At 39.4% G+C, this 16,623-nt stretch overlaps 1 long non-coding RNA gene across 1 annotated transcript in view; it reads left to right on the forward strand.

The window, feature by feature from the left end:
- The first annotated feature begins 2,546 nt into the window (after positions 1-2,546).
- The window catches only part of LOC124300674 (uncharacterized), an 87,002-nt gene continuing 72,925 nt past the window's right edge, over positions 2,547-16,623 (forward strand). The window contains exon 1 of the long non-coding RNA XR_006907280.1: positions 2,547-3,506. This is a non-coding gene — a long non-coding RNA (uncharacterized LOC124300674). The remainder of the gene's footprint in view (positions 3,507-16,623) is intronic.

A 16,623-nucleotide genomic window follows, 5' to 3' on the forward strand; every position in this document is an offset into this window, starting at 1 on the left:
CGGAAAGAAGAAAATCCCGATACCTTACGCCAACATCTGCTCAACGCTGCACGCCGAATTTAACGGTCGTTTGGGAAAAATAATTCATTCGGCTTACTATGTGCACGAGGCAATGTGTGAATCGCGAGGGGGACAAAGGTTGTGATCATTCAACTTGCGGTCGATCCTAGATCTCAATTCGTCCCTGACGCGCTAATTTCGTTTGATACTCTGAAAATCGCACAGCTCTCAAGAAACGTTTAATTCATGACTAAAGTTGTGTAACTGATCACATTAATTTTCAAGTTAATTTTCAATAGCTGATATTCAAATGAGCAGATTCGCAAATCAACGATTTAACGGCTAGAAAATACTTGCTTTATCTTCATTCTACACTTTAAAACTTTACGAGATGTCTACAAATGTTTAAACTATGGCACCTTCGACAGGCAACAGAATCCTCCACGAGCCTACACTTTTCATGTTATTTTCGTGTTATTCACTATCGAAAACACAAGAAAAACTGGGCGCTTTTACATTCAACTGCACTCTCGCAGGTATCGCCGGAATGAAAAACATAATGTCGTCACTTTACTTACTTTTTTCAGTTTTGAGAGACTTTGTTTCGAGTAAAATTAGTGTAACGTTGAGCGTTTATGGACCAATCTTCGAATCTGAAAGCTTAAAATAAAGTTAAAACTAGCATCTTTCATGTGTATAGAATTGTTGCTTATTTGCAAATCCTCCCGTATCTATAACAATTATTTAAAACTATCTCTAAAATAAATCGCGAAAGGATAATCATTACCCTTAAATTTATATTCACGGAATAGTCGTAATGTTTTTCTCCAACGGATTAGTATCCAAGGCCTGCTCCAAAGCGTAAATAGAGTTCCCAATTTCCGAACCGATATACCTTTATGTTTACATTTGTATATTGTGAGAGGGCAGTAGGTGCCTGGATTAACTGTTTACAAATATATTAGAGCGCCTCACGTTCTTACTTCGCCAGTATAGTCACAGCCGTGGCCGAGCTGATTTGTATCCGCATTTAGCGATAGAAATAAACGTTCTGTTCTCGTTGAAGTATTTAACACGAAAATTGCAGTAAAATAAAGTCGGCGCACGGGCACAGTTGAAATTGTATATTTTATGCACACGGGCTTTCTTTAGCGCACGCGTACTTTCCAACAACTGAATTTTACGCTCTGTGTCATTGAGCGTAACTTACCTAACAACGATGTTACGCGATGTTAGTGGCACCTTTGTTGCTTCTCAAATCGAAGTACCAAAGCAGGTGTTGGAAAAAATAGTGTGGGTAACACGTGCGGGTGAGCGATATCTAACTCGAGTGATTACAGAACTCGTCTTCGCCTCGTGTCGCCAACTTTGCACTCGTATTCGTCTGAACGTAGGTAGCACTTACCTTTGCGGCTCAAGATACAAACTTTACACTCATCAAAAATTGCCCACTCTCCACACTTGTAACACAATACGCTATTTTCCAATTTGTCTTGTTAGTCTTGAATTCAGTTTTTTTGTGTTTAGTGCGATGATTATATGTAAAAAGCACGGACGAAGTCTTTAGTGACTTGAGAGACAAAAGGCAAAAAGTTTCACTCTGTGATCAAGCTAATGATAAAAATAGAAGCAATTAATCCAATTGCGAGTTGTTCAAGGATCTCGGATTTTGTGATTAATTCCGATTCCACAATGACGAACGTTTTCGCAGGTTTGAATGGTAAATCGAGCAGTCGGATCTTGACGCCAGGTAGGAAATCGTGGTCTGCGTACCTCGCCTCTTATTACTAGCCGACGGGTAAGACCAACTTGTGTTATGCAGGTGTCGTCGGGCGTGAAATATCTTCTTCGAAAGTATCGTTTTTAAAGATACGAAAATACAGGTGTACGTGCCGAAGTAAGCAGGGACAGATAAGATAGAGAGACTTGGAGAATTTTCGTGGTGACGATTTTGGTCTTTTGAAACCGGCTGGAGACACCCGAAGCTTCTTGGAAGTAACAAGAAAAACCTGCATTAGCATCAAGGTTGAAAGTGCGTCGTTTGACGAGAATCTCATAGAACCAGTGAGGATCACGGATGGCCATCGAAGTGGATGATTTTCTTCAATGGTCACTGCAGTGACCATTAAGCAGCTCACAATGGTTGAAACGGTTGGCTGGCTGCTTCGTTGAACGAAATTCTCCGCATGCTAACTCACAGCCGTGAGGAGAATTCGCATCTCGACTTGAAGAAGCGTGTGACGCACGTGCTTACACAGCAGTGTTCAGAAAAATCATTAAACTGCAGGTTTCAAGAAATTGCTGCGACGTGGATGCGTTGAAATGATCGAAGAATACTAAGTTTTGCCGCGTGAAGAACGATTCTCAGTTTTCGCAATCATTGTTGCACTTCTTTTCGCCACGAACAGAGCAAGAAAATAACGTTGGCGCATGCGCACAATGGAGCGTGGAAATATGAGAATTAACATACTCGGCCTTCCAAACGTGAAAATATTGATTACGTTGAGAAGAAATTGCGGACTCGTGAGTTTGGATCGCCACACGTTTGCCGCGCGCAAAATTTTTAAAATTGCTGTCAATAATGAACAGTGCTGTCAGACTTAAGACAGTATTAACCGTCTCATTGGAATGTTGTCAAGACAAAAGTATTATACTTTTGAATTTAAAATCAGACTTTTAATAAGCCATTATGTATTTTCATTTCTGCTGTTTCTCTGCAACGAACTCAGAACGATGCACCAAGCATTTTAAATTGCGCAACAGCACCTAATTCCTGCAATCCTAACGGTTGGAAACACATTTTAGTACGTCTCCACCGGCATTATCATCGGAAGAACATCACATTGACAGTGAGTAACAATGAAGAAAGACAGGTTAATTTTGAAAATGATTGAACATATACCTGTTATAAACCATTTATGGGTGACATTACACTCAACGTCACTCGATAAAGTATTCACGACTGCATAATCGATAAATAAATTTCGAAAAAAGAAGTCGGCGGAGTTCATTGCGTGGCGTGCCGCGAACGAGGCGAACAGAGCCACGCGTGGCAATACAGAATTGCCAACTGTCAGTCGAGTTGTAGCGTGTTACCACGGGGATAATCGATCATTCGGAACGGCGAAGGTATCGGCGCAACGTTCAAGCGGTTGTTTGCGATTACTTCAGTCAACGACGATTAGTTGGTAAGGTCTCGACAGTGAACGTCGCAGGGCTTCCGACATCAAGGGTAAGAGAGTGCATCAGATGTTGTAACCATGTAGAAGGTTTTCTTCAAGTCGGGTTTGCCACTGGCCGGTAATATGAACAACGCAACGCGAGAACGGGAATCATGTTCACGTATCCCGGTACGATAGCGATTCGAAAAACTGTGAACAATTGAATAAAACGGATAACAATGTTCGGGTTACGTTCAGTGTGCATTCAGTTTCGTAAATTGTGGCATCGCGGATAGTTCCTGAGCAAGCGGAAAACGACATCTGGAATAGAAAACACTTCCGGCGGTAAGTAACACAGACGTAATTTCGCAATTGTGATGTCCTAATGATGTTTTAAAACTCGTTATAACCCCCACCCCCCCCTCCCCGATTAGTTTCGATGCATCACAAGTTTTGTTTGTTTATTCTGATTCTGAATAATTGGTTAGAGCTAGATAAAATTGCTGTTAAGATATTTCAAACACCAACGTTGGGAAGAATCTTCTTCATGTTCTTCTTTACTGACGTTAAAACTTACCAGTACGGAATCCCCTTTCTTACCGGCCGCGAAGGGCTGAGTGAAATTGCAGACAACCGGATATTTAGATATGTAGAGTGGGTTGCCGAATGTCAGGCGAAGCGGTATTAACGTAGCGAGCGCCTCGCCGCTGTGGTTATTAAGGCGCAATTCTTTAAATATTGATTGAGGAAAGACGGGGATATTGCTAGAGACAGCGCTCACTGACTCGGCTGGGGAGAGCGAGATGAGAAGGTGGCTAACGATAAGGAGAAGGAGGAGCGGGAGATGAGGGAACCACTGGGAAGGGGGCGAAGCGGGGGGGAGAGAAGAGAAGAGAGAACCGTGTATTATATATGATGGGTGCGGCCGTCTCTATGGATTTTTTTAACCTCCCCCCAACATTATACATGCAGCCGATTATTTTTTTATGCTCCTTACTTTTTGCTTATCTTCGAGCTTTCGTTTCTCTTCTGTACCTCGATTCTTAATTGCAACTACGCTGGAGTGACTTGTGTGTTATAGGTACATGTGCTAAAAATTTTATTAACGGCTGGTCACAGTCAAGTTCAAAAATGCTTGGCCATTTTTCTTCTCATCTCTCAGCTCTCATCGTGATTGAGAACGAAATTGATATATCCCGATTGTAATCATTCTTCGTCGTTGAATGGTGTTTTTATTTATAAATTTTTCTTATTCAGGTTATTAGGAAGTGAACGAAGAAAGTTACAACGATGTAATAGCAAGGTTTTAAACCTATAACAGTTATACTTAAAATTTGTTGCGTTAGAGACTGAATCATGGAATGAAAGGAAGTCCTGGGACCATTTCGTATGCATTTGATCAAAAATAAAATTGAAATTTTTAGCCTAATTACGGTGGTTGGTAGATTTTTCACTAACGCAAATACCTTGTGATTGTTCGCAAGTCGGATAAAACGCATTTTTAGTTTTCGTTTAAACGCCGCCCGATTTTATTCGGCATTCGAACAGTGGACTGCTCGCATATACCTATCATCCTACGTAGTCGCACATCTGTCATACATAGTTGGGGTTAACTTTTGCTCATTTAGATGACGAGATATATTTATCTCAGTAATACGAAACTATTGCCAAGTGACATGAAGAAGTTTTGTACAAAAATGCAAGGATTTCATCAGTATTTTAACAATTGGTTTACTCTCTGACTTTCCGTTCGCAAATATATTCGCCGGTTAAAATTTTTTTCCTTACACTTTTCTCGTTACATCCGAAATTGGACTGTCTGAAACAGCCAAGAGAATCGGTACGGATACCAGAGTTTAAAGATTTATAAAATCCTCTCAAATATTACACTATTCTTCTACTTCGTCCCAGGTACCCGCAATTATACCCATTTTGGTTTAGAATTTATTTACAATTCACCATACAGTATAGAATGTCTTGTTAGTGAGGATGCAATCAATGTAGCGATGATGAAATTCTTAACTTTGTAAATTAGCACTAATATAATCGTTTCATACGATACAAACATTTATGGTATAATCGATTGAGAAAGGAAGCTGATTCCATTCGTTCTGCCTGTCCATTTTTTTTTCTCTCGTGAACACACACTGAGAAAAACTTCATTTGTTACAGTATCTAGAACAATTCAGTAAAATAGTTATCGTTAAAAAAACTGTTTGAATATTGTTGGAATTACGAAAAACAAGGTACGCGTAACCATTTTGCGCTATCGTCGATCCTTTTTTGGTAATTGTAACGCAAAATCAGTTTGTTCGGTATACTGTAATTTTTTAGTTAAAGAAGGCTTTAACGTCAATATATTGTTGCACAAGCATTCAATTTTCCCAACAGTTGCAAGAAAATATAGCAACAGTGATCGTAATAAAAAAGAATAGTAACGGATACTAGACTTGCCGATAACAGCTAGAAAACTAATTTGCATGTTTTACCTACAACTATGTTCTTCAATTGTGGTAAAAAATGAAAAATAGTTAAGAACTGGGTAACCGGAACTAAAAATTTCTCTCAGTGCATGCATCGTACAATTTAGAATACTCGTACAAAGCTAGAAACCCATCTTTGCACAATGAAAATGTTATAAAATCACAATCGTACTTTTTATTCATGTGAAATATACATATAATTCATTTTTTAACTCATCGCACATTTTTTATTGTATTTTACACAATTCGTCGTTACATCATATCAGGATAAAGACTGTATATCAACACGATGCAGCAGGCTGTAGCAGTGACCGAAAATTATAAAAACATGCGTGTACAAAAATACGTATGCATCGTCGTCGCCATGTTGCGGCTACCTTAAAGGCCAAAGCGCGAGACGCGCGAAATGTCGCCGGCTTTTGTTTTGCCTTTAGCGCCAAACGCGCCTCCCTTAAGCCGCGTTCTTTCCGCCCCCTCTCTCTCTTCCTCCCCTCTCTAACCGTCCGACTTTCCTTTTCTTCTCTCCTTCTCTTCCCTCCTTTTACATCGAAGACGTCGCTCTTTCGACTAAGGAAAAAAACGTAAGAGAAAGACGCGAGCATAATAAGGTTGCGAATAAGGGAGAGGGGGGGGAGGAGGGGGGTAGAGCCGCGACAAACCCCTATGGATTTTTTTTTCCCACCGCTCCGGCACCCGACTCTGCATCCCCCGTCCGACCGGGTCGTCGGCTTAAAAAATCCACCCCCCACCCCCCCAATCAGAATTCTGTCGGTCCGTTCGCGCTCACCCCAACGATTTGTTGGCCGCGGCTGTTTAATTGCGATATCGAGTTTGTTTTTCTCCTTGGGAATCTCCCCCCGCCCCCCCCCCCCCCCCCCCCCCCCTTATAACCCACACTCTACCCTCTCGCTTATGCATATTATACGTATTATATGTTACCCCAGGTTTTTTTTTTTTTTTTCTTTATCGCGCTGTTGGCGGTGTTGTTCCATTCTATTTTACTAATTTTTTATTATTTTTTTTTTTTCTTTTGCTTTTACTTCTTCTCTTTTTTAGCCACCCTTCAACCCCTCGTTGCTGTTTTTTCGCAATTTTTTCAAGCCGCTCTACATGTACCCGCGATTCATCTCACGGGTTGGTAATTATGTGGGCGCGCCGGACCAAACAAGGGGTGTTCCAACGTGCTGCATGTGGCTTTCGCCGCGAAAAAGGAGATGCGAGCTGCGAGAGTGAGAGAGACGGATGCAAAAAAAAAAAAAAAAAAACTGGGCAAAAAACGCAAAGGAACACGCTTAGCATAATTACCATATTTAAGTCTAACAGTAGGGATTTTTTTTTCTTGTTTTATTTTTTTTCACCCGCTCAGGATGAGGCGCGGCGTTAGCCTTGCGGAGTATTTATATTGCGCTGAGGAAGGGGGTAAAAAGGGCGCGTGCCCGGCTTGTTTGCACATACGCGTATCCGGAGACAATTATATCGGGCCACTGAAGACCGCGACGAAAAAACTGAGGTACGATCATAGGGGGAAAGGGAAATATGGAAGTAAAAAACGTTTGGAGAGAGAAAATGAAATGTACACGAATGATTGCAGGTAAAGGATGAAAGATACGCGTGCATGATGTGTGTATAGAGGCAAATTATTATACGCCCAATTGCTGTAATTGCTTTGTTTAGAGGGCAGAGTATATACTTCTGATTTAGACACAATGGGCTTGAACCTGAACAACCTGAGAGTGAAATAATCATCTAATGGGATATGGAGTATTAAATTTCATTTCATTCGCGTACCTGTAGTTTTGCAATTCTATGTATTTGAGATCATTTTTACGCGAGAAAGAGAGTAAGAAATGTATAAGATCAGGAATAATTTATAAATCTAAAACAATCAAACACGTAGCCTTGGAGGATTTTGTCCCACTGAAATTGAACTGAAGTTACACTTAAATTTCACTTCGATTGCACTTTGATTTGACAGTTAGTTAAAAAATTTTTGCACTGCAGTTTTACCGCAATTGCGTTAAAAGTATAACAAATCCCAACGGAGAGTAACTGAAATAAAAATTTTCAAACCTACTAAAATTACACTGAATTGTAAATTCATACTTATAACTGAAATCACACTTGAAAGTTACTAAAATTAAATAGTGAGGAAATACTATATTTAAAAAAAATCTTATCAGTGATACCAAAGTGGACTTGGGAGTATAATTTTGCTAAAACCGCAGTGAAAAATTTCATAATTACACCGAAGAATTGAGTGAAAATTGAGCGATTACCTGGAATATCACTTCAATATCATTGATTTTAGGATCCACTGAAAAAACACTCTAATAACACGATGGGACCGAATCCGCCAGGGAGAAAAACAAATACGACGCATTTTTGAAATTATATTATATTAAACTGTTATTCCCGTGAAATTTTTCAGACATTTATATTTACATTACGGTCTGTGAGAGGAAATTTCGTACCGTTTAAGAAATATTCATTTTTATTCACTCGACAGCAGCGATACCGAGACAAGGCTTGAAAAATTCACCGTAATCCAATAGATACTTCTTCCTATTTAACTTATAAAGCAATACTCGCTCCACTCTGATTTTAAAAATATACAATTTAAAACAAAAGTGGAATTGAGTAAATATTGTCTTTCACTGAGAAAAGCGTCTTGTCATAATAAATAAATATATTTCGTTGACTATTTTCAGGAACCATTTTTTAACTGTTGAAAAACTTATTAAAGTCTAATAAATATGTGTGCTGTTAGAACTACAATCGAAATTTTGTAGCATTTTAGGCAAATAGAATATCAACCTCACCCTAAAGTACGTCTAATATTGAAAACATTGTACTCTAAAATTGTGGCAGATAAAGCGAGAATTAGTTCAAATTTTTCTTTCCTTATCAAAAAAGTAGCACTAATTGTAAGGAATATCAAACCGTGTTGTCCCAAATGAATATTTATCAACAGCTGACGAATCTTGTTTGAGGATTCGAAGTTCATAAACCCAGCAATCGCACGTTCCAAGCACGTTGTTTATATTTTACAAGCAGTTCGTAGGCCAAGCGGTTGATTTATAATAAAAGCCGGTAATGTTACGGAGCAGATATTGAAATCTTGGAACTTATCCGAGCTTCTTCCAACACTTAAATGTTAGTGCGGTGTGTTTTTATTCCTAAATTTCTGATCAGGATATGCGAAATTATGTTTAGGGTTAGGTGCGTGCGATATAAGATTTATTTCCGACTCACACGGAGACATTCGGACGTTCGTTTCACCGACTCGATCCAAACTCACGGTACTTAATGTTCATGTCCCAAGAACGACGCGAACTTTTCGATCGTTCCAGAGTGACTCGGTTTGGAAAAAGTGACAGTGGCTGTATCCGTAGTACGGTAATTACGCAACAAGTATGTAAGTTTGACGTCACTTAATACGATTTTCAATAAAATGGGTGATAGATTAACGATTAATATATATTCATTCGGTATCAATGTTTTATTAGTTTAACATTGTGCTCGATTGATTTCTATAACAGGATACCGCTTTTAAAGAAATAGATGACTTGTTAAGTATTAACAAATCTTCGTTTCACGCAAAGAAGTATGTATACAAATCCGCGATTCCTTATCTATAACTAAATATTCATTTCGCCATATTCAAGTATACGATTTTTTAACAGTAAATTTTTTTACAAAAAATTTTTCTTCACATAGCTATGATATAAGAAATTGATAATTAGTAGAGATTGATCTGCGTTCGTTGAATTATGAATTTTTTCATCTTCTTCTCTTTTACACGGCGAGTTGATTTGACTGTAAAAATATATCGTATTATTACAGCCTTCGGGAATTGTTTATAGAAAGTTTGAAACACTCAATCAATACCAAATGTGCACTCGAGTCTCTAAACAAGAATCGCAGTAAAATCGAGAAACTAATTTTAATTTCAACATTTTCCTCTCGTACGACAGTACGTAAGGTATAAAATAAAAATAAAATAAAAAACCGAGAAATAACAGCGTTGGCTATTGATACTACGAGTCTAGGGATCGTGTTACAAATGGGCGCAGGCATCAGATGGCGAGATTAATCAGGATCCTCCTACTAGCTCATAAATTAGAATTCAGAAAATGAGCGTAAAAATAATGGAGAAAGGCCACGAGATCCACGATCCCTCGTGCCGGAACTAATAGTTTTTTTCCTCTCCTCTCTTTCCCTTCTCTCTCTCTCTCTCTTTATCTCCTCCAGCATCACGACCACCAAGCCACATCATCACACGATTCTCGTAATCCTTACTTTACACATTCTTCCCTGATGCTTTGTGTTGAATTTCCTCGTTATAGTATAGCGCGAACCGATTGGTTCGATAGGCATCGTGGACTCATTTATATACCATAGGTGTATGGCGTATGTATCGACGGGTTTGGCTGACACGGGAAAATCGGCAGATGTTTGAGTTTTTTGCGCCTGCAGTCACCGTTATGAGGAAAAAGGGAAAAAAGGCGGACAAAAAATTACGGAAAATAACGGGAATCGGTAGAAAATGAACACTGTTTTTTGTTTTTTTTTTTTAACAATTTTTCAACCCGGTAATCGTAATTTACTCACGTTTTCTCTCGGACCGGTGAAACCTTTTTTCCCCACACTTGAAAACTTGGCTTGTATTCGTCGACGCATCCTCTCTTGTAGATGTTTAGCGACGATGACGCGACACCGCGGGTACAACATTCGGGTTAGGCTGGATTCGAATTTGCCAGATCGATGAGCTCGTAACCTTTTACGCTCGGGACACACGAACGTTATTCCCTTTTTGTTCGTGTATAATAGTACGAGCTTGAAAAAATTCCACTCACGAAATTGGCAGAGACAATTTTTCTCCCACTTCTATTTCTTTCGCGAATCCTCGTTAACGCGAACTCTTGTTTTATGTTTATACGTGTGCTTTTGTAAAGACTAATTGTTCTAAGAGTGCTTCGCAGAGCTGATGTAAAAAAAAATTCAAATCACCGATACATTTTATTGGTATTCTATACTCCCTTTTTTTTTTATCAATTGCGAAAAGTTACGTATACAGGTATAAAGGAAAGAGCTGAGATCGATGAAAAATTATTAGATTCTGAAAGGGTTGAGGAAATTTCAGAGATTTATACCTACTAACGGAATATGTTGCAATGGACGCTTGAAGAACGAATTTTTAAAACAAATTCCACAATTTATGCATTGGCTCCAAATCTTAAATAAAGTATACAAAACTAGGACAAAACTTGGAAATTTCATTTCGGAAAACCTTTGAAGTTGCCACTTCGAACTTCTTAATAGTATAATATGAAAATCTTAAACTATCCTCGATTATTACGAAAGACTTTCCTTTACAATTGGATCGTTGTATGATAAAAAAACGAAAAAAAAAAAAAAAAACAACGTACTAATTTTTCTCCAACTATCCTAAAATACAAGAAAGAAAAGAATAATAAAAAACACTGACTTTGTGGAACTTTGACTCGAAACGTGACTATTCAACGCCGATCAGCTACGTTTCGCTTGATACGTATAGGTATACATACACAATAAATCTTCCATTATGCTGACGTAGCGCGGATGCTTTGACCTCGACGACTTATCCGCGTTATCCATGTACAAAGTAAAAGTGGACAACAAAGCGGTGGTCAGCGTATTACACACGGGCATTACACTATCCGTGTAATCCTGCATATCGGTGGTGTGTGACAAACGTAATTGGCGTATGATAATCTAAATTTCTTTCACCTTTCTTTTTTTTTTTTCCTCTCTCTACTTTTTTCACGTTCTTTGTAGATAATCATTTTTTACCCTCGCAGTTTCTCTTTTCCCTCCAAAGCGCGTAATCCCTCTCGGTGAACACGGATGCGGGATACAAAAACGCAGAGGAACCGCGATCCGGGCGTAACAAGCGGCCGACCGTGATCGTTCGATCCTTCTCAGCCGCAGCGTGGATCGCTCCTCTGCTCCTCTACCTTATATTTCTATGTGTCCTCGACTACCTAGAACTACTCCAACCCCCCTGTGCGAGAGCGGAAAAAGGGGGATAAAAAAATATAAAAAAAAAAAACAGGCTTGGGGCACGCGCTTGAATCCTGGGGTACGCAGCGCGGCAACCCCGACCTACATAATCTGTGAGCGAAGGGTATGAGAAACCCCCCGGGTGGAAAAAAAAACCGCGCTTGTTTGCCGCACGAGAATTAGCTTCTCGAAATATTTATGCATGTGTCTTGAAAAAATTTTAATTGAAATTGAAAAACAAAAAAACAGTTTTCTCAGTAACCCGGATAAGATTCGTTGCATCATTTTTCATGTTCAATTTTAAATTTCAATTTGTTTGGGAAAATAAATCCTGAAAGAATGAGAATGAGAAAAAAATTTGAAAAAAAAAAACAAGTCACCGCGCGATTTCACTTTCCATATTATTTTCTACCCCGGTGTTTTTTTTTTTTTTTTTTGCGCTGTCGAATCGCTCACGGAATATTTTTTTATCTCAGCGGTCAGTATTTCATTTTGGCGCGAAAATTTAATTCCTCGTCAGACTGATTTTGATGAAATGACGATTCTTGTCAATTATTATCAACGTGCAGCAAATAGAAAGAATTGAGTACCTGTAAGTTACGTGAACTCAAAACCTATAATCTTTATCTTGCGGATTTCTATTTGATGAAAAATTCGTAGTTACACTTTGCCAAGAAACTATTGCAAACTAAAATTCGCAACATTTCAGACGCAACATCAGCGCCGGATATAACAGCGGGTAAACCTCCCCGTTAGAAACATTCTATCAAATGGAATCAATTTTTTATTTTTTTTTCTCACTTGGTCCCGGCACGATATCCATTTTTTGTGAAAATAACGATCGATCGAACATTAATTTTCGATCGAGGGTAGTTTTTATACCTCGCTGGCGTCGAGAACGGGGGAACCACCGTTCTCTTTTTTATACGGAGGGGTTTTTTCTTTTTTTCTTATTCCATACAAGGGGGGCAGGGAATTTTTTTTTATAACGGGGGTCCCGACACGACTGGGGTGGGTAGGGTGTCTGTGTACTTTTTTTTTTGTTCCTCCCATTTTTTTCATATTCATTTCTGAGGGTAGGCCAGCATCTGTACCCCGTAAGCTCTCTCTCTCTCCTTTTTTTTTTTTTCTCTCTTCCTCTCTCTCTTTCTCTCTGCCGTAATCGGGGGATGGCGAATTTTTCAGTCAGTCACTCACCTGGCCCACATCGAAGTAGAGTCCACAAGTCCCCCGCCAGGCTATCCATCGAAAAACACGCTGTATTAGACGAAAAATTTTTCCTCATTCTGTGAAACGTGTAGTCCGCTGCGGGAGGATAATCGGATGTCCGATCGTTGTAATCGCCCGATTTTGTGAACTTGCCCGCTTAATCTTATATCTGTAGCAGTGCTTAATGCGTGTGGATGGCCGGAAGTTTTCTTACGTTGTACCCCGGTGTTTGAAAATTGTGTGACAAGTGATTGGGAAAACAATTGAATCGGTGTTTTATAAAATGACAAAGAGAAATTTAAACTATTAATCTCGACGTAACTTATAAATCAAATATCATAAGTAGGTGATTCCACGACGAGTAAAATGAACGAAATGATACAAAAGCTTGACACAATATTTCGAGTGTGACTAAAAATATCAATATAATCGAAAAAAAAACTGAACAAATAATTTATCGGTGTTGTTCGACAAGCTTATACTTTTCAAACTCATGACATTAACGTACAATTAATTATAAGTGCATAGTCACATTTTTTTAATCTCAGAAGAAAATAAATTAATTGAACGCAAACTGTTTTAGGAAATAAACTGAATATCAAAAATCTCGCTCACCAGTGCAACCAATTCTCTAGACACGTAATTAAAATTCAATTCCATTTCAGCAATTAATTTATTTTCTAATTATCTTCTTCTGGAAATTTATTTTTTACGCGTTTCTTCTGCCGTCTTGACATTCCCAAGTATGACGAACGGAATTAGGGCTTTTAATTAAATACCGAGACCGCAAATTACATCTTCACCATGGCAAATTATAAAGTATATTATACATATTATAAGTATATAAAATAAGGAGAAAAAATTAATTTACGAAGGTAGACTTGGTCTTTGGCGGGGAGGAGTGGACGGTGTAGGGGGAGGGGGGATGGAGTAATTTTAATTATATTCATTACATTACACGCTGTCATTTAAACAAGGTAGCGATGGGGAAGATCCGAGGTATATGGAAGCTTGTTTATTATCAAGAGACTTGAAAGTTAATTTATAAGTAAACTACCCGGCTACCCAGCTTACATTGCAAAAATCCAGGTTCTCTGCAGAATAAGTTGGCGAGACGACGCAGCGCGGCAGGGCTAATTTAGTGTAATTTTTCAAAACTCGCTTCTCTCCCTTATCTAAAAGCCGCGTGTACGCGGACTTACACCAAATTGCTGGCTGCTGACGCGATTCAGTCGGCCCCTGATGAGTGGAAAGAGAAAAGGAGAGGAAGAGAGATAGAGACAGAAGGAGAGAGAGAGAGAGAGAGAGAGAGAGAGAGAGAGAGGAATGAAAGGGATAAGAAGACTACGAAAATAAGTGCAAAAACTGAATGAAATAAGACAAAGTTGAACGACAAAAAGGGTAAAAAAATAAAATTGAAAAGAAAGGAAATGAAGGGACGAGAGAAAGGGAGTAAAAGAGATAGAGAGAGAGAAAGGTCTCTGAAGAAATTCATGCTTGAGCAAAAGAGTGGAACAGAAAAAGCGGGAAAGAAATATGTGTGCTGGCAAAACAAAACAAAAAGAAAAGGGGAAGAGAACAGACAAAATAAGAAATGGAAAAATTGCGATAATAATAATCCTCGGGGAAAATTCACACGCAAATACGCATTTTTGCCACTTATGAACAGAAATTTATCTCTCTGCGGCATTCTTTGTAACAAATTATGCCGTTTAAATGGTATGGGATGCTGTGGTGAATAATTAGTTATAATGATGACGTTTTGGTGTCTTGAAATTAACACGTGCTTGCGTACAATTTCTCAAATTTGTAACGAAATGTGACAGGATACGGTTATTATTTAACAGGAATTTCCAAATTACAATCAGTTATAAGGATGTAAACATCTCAAGATACTGTCGTTTTTGTAGAATGAGGTGCATTCAATTTTATTAATTCAAATTCGGAGATTCGTCTACTTAAAGAATTCCACTTAGTCATCTTCAGAACAACTGACGAAATGATATTAATGATATGGCAAAATTGTCGAAAATTTAATAATTTTCACGCACATTACATGTGTCGAACAGACCTTAAAGAGACGTTGAGAAACAAGCAGCAACGTAAATGCGCCAAAATGAAACCCGAGATAATCGTATAAATGATAAATAATTGCTAGTTAATTCGAACATTCACTTCTATATCTGCAGTTGAATTTATTCAACCTTTTTTCTTCACCTCTAATGCATATGAGCTACATTTTTCGACCCACAAAAGTGAAGTAATCGAAGCAACAGAGTTTGAGATGAACCTATATACAAATCTACTATAAAGGGTTTATCTACAATACATTATACACTCACTACTGGAATAAAAAGTTCCTTTGGGTGGGGATGAAAATAAAGAAAGACTAGATAACAAAAGTCACAATGTCGAATTTTCGAAAACGTGATAATTTGTTTCATAGGATTTCGAAATGCCGTAAGAATACTGCCGACTCCGTGCAATGGCTTACTAAACTTCGACCTTTCAACGCTTCGAATTTCCCAAATTTGTGCGTTCTGACTTCTATAATAAAATGAGTTTTAGCGTTTTTAAAAATTCGATATTGTGACCCTTCTTTTATCCAATTTTTCTTCATTTTTACCCTCACCCGTTTCTTCAAATTAAATTCAATCCATTTGCTGTGAGTAAATTTTTAATAGGTTCGTGTGCATACAAAAAAAGATTTAATGTTGCCTGAAGCACCGCATTCATCTGGGTGTAATTCGCTCCTTTCTCCTCTCTACGGCACCTTTTCAAAAACTCGGTGTAAAAATGAGTATATATATATATACAATATATACATATACATACCTATACACAATCTATATCCACACTAAGAAACAATACCGCGAAGGATGAAAAGTGAGGAGAAAGAAAAGGGGGCAAAGGAAGTTGACGCAAAGGTTGCAGCTTCTGGGGGTGTAGGGACGGAGGGAGGGTAGAGAGTCTGCTGATCAAGAGAAAGTAAGAGAGAAAGAAAGACTTTTCACCACCGTTGGGCTCTCGGGTCATTGAGGAGGTTGCCTCGCTGCCTGGGAAAAGGGGGAGGAAAAGGGGTTGGAGGGCGAGGGTGGCGCGACTCGGCACCCCTCGTAGCAATTTCTTTCTACATACCAACGGGGCCGCCCTTAAGAGACGAGCGACGTAGCTAACGAACTAAGGCGGTAATGAAACGAGTCATTAGAGTCTCTCGCCTCCTTGGCCACGGGATTAACTTTCCGGTGAAATATTAATAATTATGTTAATATCGTTAGTACGACGATCGCGGGGTGAACTCGACGCCGCGCGTTTTCCTCCCTCCTCAACCGGTCTGGAGGGGGTGGGGGGGGGGGGGGGGGGGGGAGAAAGGCGCGTATTTTTATCAATATCTCACGAGCTGCGCAGGCGTCCCGACGTCCAGCATCCCTCCGGGCGGTAGTCCACCCCCTACCCCCCCAACCATCCCCGTTTCTTCCTCCCCCTTATCCCGAATGCGAGTGCGTGGGTGGTCGGTTGCCGGGACGTTATTGTCTGAGTAGTCGTGCATGGGACCCCCACCCCCACCCCCACCCCCCCTCGTCTCACCCCCTCCATCCCTCTCCAACCGTCAACCCCAGACCACCTATACCCACCTAGGGACAAAATGGAGCCGGCTTACCGTACCCAGCACCAACTACATATACACGAGACTCGTTATCAGCGGAGCTGTCTGCACACGTGTGTGA

The sequence above is a fragment of the Neodiprion virginianus genome, chromosome 3, assembly GCF_021901495.1.
Source record: "Neodiprion virginianus isolate iyNeoVirg1 chromosome 3, iyNeoVirg1.1, whole genome shotgun sequence".
NCBI lineage: Eukaryota > Metazoa > Arthropoda > Insecta > Hymenoptera > Diprionidae > Neodiprion > Neodiprion virginianus.